This window comes from Parasteatoda tepidariorum, chromosome 7, assembly GCF_043381705.1.
Source record: "Parasteatoda tepidariorum isolate YZ-2023 chromosome 7, CAS_Ptep_4.0, whole genome shotgun sequence".
NCBI lineage: Eukaryota > Metazoa > Arthropoda > Arachnida > Araneae > Theridiidae > Parasteatoda > Parasteatoda tepidariorum.
The window spans coordinates 65,398,905-65,408,483 of NC_092210.1; the positions used below are offsets into that span (position 1 = coordinate 65,398,905).

At 29.2% G+C, this 9,579-nt stretch overlaps 1 pseudogene; it reads right to left on the reverse strand.

The window, feature by feature from the left end:
* Positions 1-3,592: 3,592 nt before the first annotated feature.
* On the reverse strand, positions 3,593-9,217 carry LOC107455097 (UTP--glucose-1-phosphate uridylyltransferase pseudogene; annotated as a pseudogene).
* Positions 9,218-9,579: the final 362 nt, after the last annotated feature.

Consider the following 9,579-nt stretch of genomic DNA (forward strand, 5'->3'; position numbering starts at 1 on the left):
TCGATATGAAAAAATACATCGGGTACAGTGCCTCACTTACCTTTTTAGGAAAAAAATCCGTCCCCCCTCCCTCAAATCTTCCTCGTTTCCGAAAAATAGGGAAGTGTACAGAGGAAAATAGAGAAGATTTCAGACATCATTTATAACAACATAGCAAAGCATTTTGTAGAAAAATACGTTGAGCATTAATTTTTGCGAAGAAACACCCCTTTTTCATAATAATTACTAGACTATAGTAATTATTGTAAAATTACGGCATTGGTAAATTGGTTATCAATTTTCGATAAAAATCCCTTTATTTCACCAAAATAGTCTAGGATAGCTGTGGCAACAAAAATACAAATTATATGTTTTCTCTGTATTTCATTTTAATACATACATGAAAAAAATATTTCAAATCATATTCTGAGATAAGAAAATAAATTATACAGCAAATAAGAAAATTAGTGTAAAGAAAATTGCGAAGCCATACGTTTGAAATTGTTGAATATACTTATTTCTAATTACAAGACTTCTTCAATTTAATTTGGAGGGGAATGAAGTGCGAGGGATATTTCTTGTTCTTTTGCGGAGTGAACTAATCTAGTAAAAATGCAATGCAATTAGAATTTTCAAAATTCATTCATTATTATTACTATTTTCCGATGCTCCTCCTACACTGTTAGAAATTTCTCAGAAGAAGTGGTTAAATAACAATGGTTATTTTATCATATTCAATCAAAGTAGTCAAATAACCGTAAAAAAATGGTAATCAAACTGTTAAGTTTGAGATAAACTGCTTATTAACTGCTTTCACTTAATACGGTTAAGCAACCGGAATCTTATCGCACAAACTAGAACCACCTAATGAAGATACTTAGTTTTTTGCACCTGCGTGCATATCATAACCGAGCTGGCTTATTTGTCAATCTCGGGACCGGCAGAACTGGAGTTCGAGTCCTAGTATTGAAACCACAATATTTCCTCCATTCTCTTCAACACATGAAGAATTTCCAGTGTCCGGCACTCTCCAATGCCCATTACCTTACGAAAAGCCGAGCTCCTATGTCTAGTTAAATAGTTAATTTTTTTTATGTATTTGAAAAATGCTAGTTGCAAAAGGTTAAAAAATCGTATAGTTTTATATTCATGGTTTTATAACCATACTTTTTGTAAATGGTTTCAAAACCATAAAGGAAAAAAAAAATTATCTTTACCATAAACTTTAAGGTTACTCAGGTGGACAGACAGTTGACAGTTATTTCAGAATAAAAATTTTAACAATGTAACAAGATCGTAACTAATTGTTAATAAGTTTCAAAAATGTTAACAGATGGAATAAGAAAAATTAAAATATCAAATAATCGTTTTGATAATGTCTAACAAACCTTTTTTTATAGTTAAAATTACTCAGTTCAAATGATGCGAGAAAACATTACGCTTTAACGATTGATAGTAATTGAACTGATGCTTATCGTCGTGTGTTCCAGACTATGACTACATTTTCGCCTAGCAATGGGTTTACAGTTTGACAAACTCTTCTTACAAGCTATTCATTCTGCGTTCATATGTGAGACAGAACATTCAAAATAGTTTAAATAACGCGCTATAACCCGTATACAGAATTTTCGCACATATTCTAATTCCAGAACACTAACAATTCATTTTATGCCATTTCAGAATCCAAACAATTCTAATAAGGTTCAAATTGTGATTTATAGAGTGAATGGCACCTTCTAGATAGTTGGCGCAATAATAAAACGGGAAAGATTATTCACACGAATGCATTCTTCAGTTTTGCATGTTCCACCAAAATTACGAATTTAATTTAGCCATTAAAGAATTTACAATGCAGCAATAACTTTTAAGTTATTTGGCGAATAATTCGTGAATTAAAAGCTTCATATGCATTTAAAGTTTGTTAGAAAATAATGTTTGCTTGTTTAATGATCACCAGAGATAGATTCTATTAAATAAATGAATATGAAATAAGTTCAAATTTTATTTTTGTACGAAATTTAATTTCCTTTTAGGTTTGCTCTGAAACAGTCAATTGCATACCCAGTATATATTAGCTTTGATATGGACATTGATTGGCTTTGGATAAATAATTTTTTTAGTGAATTCAATTTGATTATTTTTTTAATCATTTCTTACTCAAATTCACCGTATATCTGTACTGTATACAAAGTTTTTTATAAGACAACCTTATAATGTATACTTTAAGAATTTTTATCAAAAATAAATAATAAAAAATGAGTCAAATATACATAAATGTCATATATAGTACAATAGAGAGAAATGAGCCAAAGGCTCTATTGAAATAAGTTGAATCTCTAGTGAAGAAGTAGGGAAGAATAACATACTAACATTCAATCAATTTGATTGTCTGATTTGATAAAGATTACAAAAGTGTAGAAGTGTTTAAGCTGTAAAAGTTGCCTGTAAAAGTGTTTAAGCTTAGTTATGTTTCTACCGTCATGAACATTTTTGCTGTTTTTCTCATAAATAATAATTTGGGAGGCAGCTCCTTAGTAAACAAATGGAAGAAGATAAAAAAAAATTTCTTTATAATATGCATGTACGTATATATATGTACACAAACTTCCAGGATATATCGAGCACATCATAAGAATTAAAAATTACATTACGAACTAAGCCGGTAACGAAATTGTACGCCGCCAGGAGCGCTCTCTTCATTACGAAGTGTTAATTCGTGTGATCTTGAACAGGTACTTTTATTTATCTAAACTATCTAAATTTTAGATTTTCATTTATTTTTAGTTTATGATACCTTCAGTTGTTAGAAGCTCATTTTCTAATTTTTCTAATTTTTTTATAAGTCGTCGCTCGCGTTTTTTTTACAACATAATTGTGAAAAAAACTTTAAGTAGTTTATTTAAGAAAAGATTTAATGAATAATCTCCGAATTCCGAAAAATTCTTTACTTGTGAACTGCTTTGAATAAAATTTTTGAAACTTCGGCTTCTCATAATGACAGCGGTAATATTAAAAAGAGCTTTCTAACTTGGCTTCATTTGCTAGAAATCTGAATTTATATAGTCCTATATCTAAATTTTTGCTAGAAATAATAACTTAATTTTATTTAGTTCAGTTTTAATTTTGCGGCAAATTGCTTTTCTCTTATTTCAAATATTTCCATCTCTGTTTACTGCACTTAGAGTAAAAAATAATAGAAAAACATGCATATCTTTTAAAATTTATGGAAGAATTCCAAATGCGCCTAAACGCTTGTAATGCACTGCATTAAACTGCATAGGGTCATCTGCCTCATTTCCTTTTGTAAGGTGATTAGTTCGAAATTTGTAGCTGTTTCATCGTACTTCTTAGCCTTACCCTTCTCTACCCATTGCTTTTCCATACTAATTAATTTCCGAATATTCAATGAAATCACACAAAACTTCAATTCATAAATAGATTATGATTGCTTGAATTTTGATTCTAGCTTTCATTGAACATTGAAGGAAATCAGATTGTTTTGACACATTTAAGATGTGCTTGTGATCACATAATTTTTAGAATCAAAAATTTACATATTAGAAGGCATTTTCTAAATTTCTCTACAATTTAAAGTAACTAAAATATACTTAATTCCACCATTACTTTATTGCCCTTCCTCAGTTTTACAATATTTATCGACCTCAATAGTGAAGATCAGCGTAGTTCCTTATGCATATGGCGTGATTACTTGACAATTGTCCAATACTGTATTACTAGGAACATCAATTTTTTCACCTGGGTTTGCTTGTATGAGAACATTTCCTTTAAGCACAATGTTCTTACCGAAAACTATGTCTCCCGACACCGTCAAACTTAAGAGGTTCAAACAATCTGGCATTTCTGGAAATCTTTCCTTGATTTGCGAATATGAAGTAAAATGTTTGCCAACCAGTTCAATTAGAGGTGGATATGATATGCGTCTTAAGGGATTCAACAAAAGAGTGCCATTCTTTAAAACGTAAACGTTGCTTTTGATCAGGAAGAAATCAGATGTTGTTTTAACTGGTAAAAAGCGGCTTCGTGGCACGACTACTCCAATAGAACATTCGAATAGATTTATAGCTGAACCCATCGCCGTTTCCAACTGAATTATGTCTTCAGGTTCTCCATTTACTTTTAATATTTTGTGGTTGACAATAACATCCATTGAAAGGTAACGCCTTTCCACTACTAGCTTCAAAATAGAATCTAATCTAATCCACATGTTATTAGTGTTGAATACATTAAAATGTTCCCCTCTCTGAAAGACCTCCATATGTTCTGAAGGAACCTGAGCCACTTCCACAAGATGGAGTTTATTACCTATTTTTACAACAGCGCCACCTTTTCTATCGGCTATAGTTTTTGGAGTCACTTCCACCAAGCAATCTATTGTTTGATTTTGATTTGAAAGCATCATCTCTTTTAGAAGAGGAAAATTCACTGAAGCTCCAAGATTATCTGCATTTGAGACCATACAAATCTCTTTACCTTCTTTTATGAAAGCTTGCAATAATCCGGAATGGTAAAATGACTTATAAAAATCACCATGTCCAGGAGGATACCAGGCATGTTTTTTCTCGTCATTATATGCCTCTGTAACAAGTTTATAATTAAGAGCGTGTATTCTTGGGTATTGAGATTGATTGAAATTAAATATCTTGATTCTAAAATTTCTGTACTTTTCTAGTGCAATTAGTGTGTCTTCATGTGTGTTAAATGAATTCATGAACACCAATGGAACGTCTACATCGTACTCGTTGTTCAATTTTATAATTTGTTGAACGATTAAATCTAAAAACGTACATTCATTTCTGACGAAAAGGAGGCTCTTAGCTCCAACGCAATTCATGCTTGTACCTAATCCTCCATTGAGCTTTATTATCACTAGTTTATTCAAAAAGGATTTTATTTGATCATTTTCCGGTAATGGTAATTTTTCATAATCGATAAATGAATCATTAGAATTTAATTGCAATCTTTCCCATTGAAATTCGGAACTTCGTTTGGTCAGAAATCTGTCAAATAAATCTAGAAATCCATTAAACTCTTTCCAGTACTGATCACTTTCACTTCTTGGACAATTTTTCATTAGATTTTCGATATCATTTCGCATCTTCATTTTAAAATCAAATTGAAATTCAACCATTATTGAAATTTTACCTTAAAACTATCTCAGTAAAACCTTCAAATATGTAATACATAATAATTACAGTTTTTCATATTCTTGACGATTTTCCTGTTTCAAAATTAGTCTAAAAATAGAAACATAAATCAAAAATAAAATATCAGAATATATTTAAATTTGTTAAAAAAAGAAGTTTGATGAAAAAAATATAAAATTCGTTCCCAGTAAAATAATGAACAAAATAAAATGCAGAAATTTAAAGGCACTTGTCAATATAAATCACATATTTTGAATAGTAGCATTTTTGCATCAAACTGCTCTTCAAAATAGTTTCAACATAGATTCAATACAAATTACCGGATTTTTCACCAGATGATAGTTGGGTACGCAGAAATCATATTGCTCATATAAACTTGTATTTTCACCACAATACTTTTAAAAAGGAAAAATACTCCCTCAATTAAATGACTTATTATTATACTCTTTCAGCCTCAATGTTAAAAGTTAAATTAGTATAATTTTGTTAACTGTTATCTTTTAAAATTTTTTTAACCATTTAGTGCCAGACTAAATCGAGAATTGTCCTCAAATGAAATGTATCCCCGCGTAATATGATAAAGTATTAAAAATGTATACTGTATTTTTTATAATAGATATGGTAAAACTTGTCAGTATATATAGCGATAGAAGATAAACTGCAAAAATCAATTAAATGATTCGTTTATAAAATTTTCAAATTACTGGCTAGTTTTTGGCGAGAAATGTTTTGATTTCCCACATCTTTAAATTGAATTTAGTTCCATACAATATTACGAATATCTGAAGAAAAAGAAAACTTAGACCATAGCTCATAATAATCAATTTTCTTTCATAAAAACACACAATTCATGACATCGCGTATCGCAGCGAAATATATTCTCACTGTAAAAGAAATATCACATGAAAATAATTTAAAATCAAAAATTCTAACTCAAACGCAGCAGCTATTGCAAATGCGAATTTTCTTCTAATTAACTGTAGTTTTCAATTAGTTTTGAAGTTAGTTCAGAATCGCTAAAAACCCATATTAAACAAAGCGCTATGCATTAAGCTAATAAGAGCAACTGGCTATTATATTCCTTAAACAAATTAAAACCAAAATAAAAAAATAATGCAATTTTAACTTAGCAAAGCCCTATTTTATTCTCAAGAAAAATATTTTTTATCTTTCTTTCAATCTTTAAATTTTAGTAGTTGTTTTTTTCCCGTTTTCTTTCCTTTTCGTGATCGTGTATTGAATGAACTAGTTAATCTTAGTGTTCTGATGTCAAAATTAGCTTACTTGCGGATATTATGGCTCAAAATTGAAGAGATTTTTTAGAGTGTAGAACTTTGCGGAAAGGATTAACCTGTACGTAAATACGACTCAACGTAGAGCCCCTGAATTAGATAGTATAGGAGCCTTAGCTCAACGCAATACGTTTCTCAAGTTTTGACTAATTTGAACTAAACTATAGCTCATAAATTTTCTGGAGCCGCCATAACAATTTTTCTTACTTTGTGTTGATACGAGAATCGATGTCATTGAAGAACTCATACTTGTAATAATATTGGTTGGAATTTATTTCCAATGCTAATTACCAATTACGTATGTTAACTGCCTTAGAAGCATATTTTCTATGCTTTTACTTTAAGCTTTATAGTTCTGTTATAACCACTGGACAGTATGCCTATGATTTCAAAGGAATAAAATACTGTTATACTGTGATAATCATGTTCTTGTTAGCACTAGAACGGTCGGATTTTCAATTTACCTAAAGCCGCCATTTGAAGGTCAATTTGATCCTCATAAGAAATTGAAGTTTTTTCAAAGCAAATTATTTTTTTAAATAATGAATATTGTTAAAAAAAACAATATGTAAGATTTTTTATACATTAAAAAAATTATTTATGCAAGGACAATATTACATTATAATGTAATATTGTATTGCAGAATATTCTTTCGCATGAGTGCAAATAATAAGCAAATAAACAAAATAAACAAACGACATGTATAAAACGTGTATACATTAGCACATAACATGCTTTAAAATGTTAAGCTCCATCACTCGTTAGGCGTTAGCGTAGGCGTATACAGTATATCCGTGTGACGTGAAAGTGACAACAAAACATCAACAAATTATTTTCTAGCATTTCTCATAGCTAGTATTAGCGGAACCGCGAAGTTATGTCTTTCTGGGGCATTTTGTATTTGTTATCAAGCTTTTATTTTTAATCAATAATGTATTCACCCTAGTTAGCAATAACGTTTCAAATCTGGATCGAAAAGGAATCGAAATGGATAAAAAAAATGAACTGGTTCTTAAGACTAACGATTATATAATGCTCCAAAGCGACATTACTTTCCGGTCCCCCTAATATTAGTTTCATTCTATGCCTTCCGATGTTAAAATTCATGTTAGTTTTCAATTTCATGACGATATAAAGATTTAATGTCATGACGAAAATGTGACGTTGAAATTAGGAAGAAATTTTCCTTTTTTCAAACTTAGTATCGCTGTCTGCAATGTTAGGTTTTAATTTACGAAAGAAATAATTCTGCAGGTTTTACTGAGGCAAAACATTGCAATTCCGTTTATCCTGGAGTTTAGGAGTGGTTCCCTAATGAAATTTTTTTAATAACTTATGAAATATTCAAGTTATTTATCTGTTCTAAAGCCCAGATAATTCTTTACGGCTAGATTATATCCATAGCTTAAAATCACTACATTGCTTCGAGTGTAAGGCACTTTAACTATGTTTTTTTTAATTTTCTTTGGCGGCAGGGCTAAGAAAAACAGCGTTAAGTAACCGTTAATAACTTGTGTTAAAAAAGTGTGTTGGAAAACGTTATCGATAAAATTATACTCAATTGAATAGTTTTAGAAATTCCTTTTTAATGCTATTTAAAATGTTCAGATAATATCATCGTTTTACTATGTGGTCCAACTATTCAATGGTAAATGTAAAAAGAAACAATTATTATGTTTCGCTTACTAGTCTTGTGTTATTTCTGGCATTAACATTACAGAATAATTTTCTGAAATTATCTGAGCATCACATCATAAGTAAAATATATTTTGGTAACCTTGTATCAATTGAGATTGAATTGTTTCATCGTGTATTTATTTTTTTACAAAAAAAAAGATTAGAAAAAAATTACTTAAATTTAATCATATGAAACACTAGTAAAATTAAGGATTTTATGTTCAGTAAAAGCTCCAAGGCGCAGTGCCCAAGCTAAGGAGAAACCAATTCTGTACTGTAAAAAATTAACTATTAAATTACGAAATAAAGTATCGGCACTTGGATGAATTATCCATAAAATCCATTTTAGGAGTAAAATGTTATACAGAATTTTTACAGTAATATATGTTTAATTTAAGTGTATGAGTGATTTTACGATAATTATCACTGTAAAAATACGGCTTATCAGAGTTTTGTTTCATAACAACTTTCCGTTAAAACAAATTTTAAGGTAAAAAGTATTGTTACTTCTTATCGTAATTTATTTCGGAATTTTTTTACTGTTTGCACTCTAACAAATCATTTGTAATTACGTATTAAAGTAATTTCCAACTATGCTTTACTTATTTAGCCAATGGGATTATATATGATTTATTTTTCTTCACATTACTTTGATTGATTTTTATTGCCCATGCATGTTATGAATGTTCTAGCAAGAATTTAAACAGCAAATGTATTAAGTTAGATTCATAAGAAATTCTTAAAAGCCAAAATTTTGATAAATTGAAATTGCAAAAACATGCTTCACGAACAGTTTTCAAAGCGTCAAAGCATTTTCATAAATTATAAAAGCCGATTTAACTAAGAGAAAAATAACTTATGGAACAAGGTCTAACTAATTTAACTAGCAAATATTTATATTTAACTATAAATCTATCTTTATAAGGTTAAAGGAACATTAGAAACGATAATTCGAAAATTAATAAAGAACTACTTACCAATGTTTAAAAATAAAAATTAAAAACTCAAATAAAAAAAATATTTAAAATAATACCCAATAAACTACATCAAAAAATTTGAATTAAATGAATCGAATTAAAATAGACTATTTGTATTAAGTGCGATTTTAATTTTCATGTAATGCGAACCAAGATTGAACTTGCTCATGACTTATTATGTGTATTTATTAGTTGCAAATATTATTTTTTAATAAAACTAAATTTTTATAGGTTAGCATCATTGTAAAACCAAAAATGATTTTCAAAATAAAAAATGTGCTTCAGAATTATAGTAATTGCGATAATTCTAAGTTCTGTAATTTAATTTTTATTATTTTTTTAAAGCAGTATATATCTCAAAACGAACACAGACATTGCATGTTTTCTCAATCAAATAAGCATTCTTAAGAATTACAAAAGCTGCTATCATACGATAAATTCAAAACCTTTAAAAGTCAAGAATCTGAAATTAATTCAAGGGAAGAAATA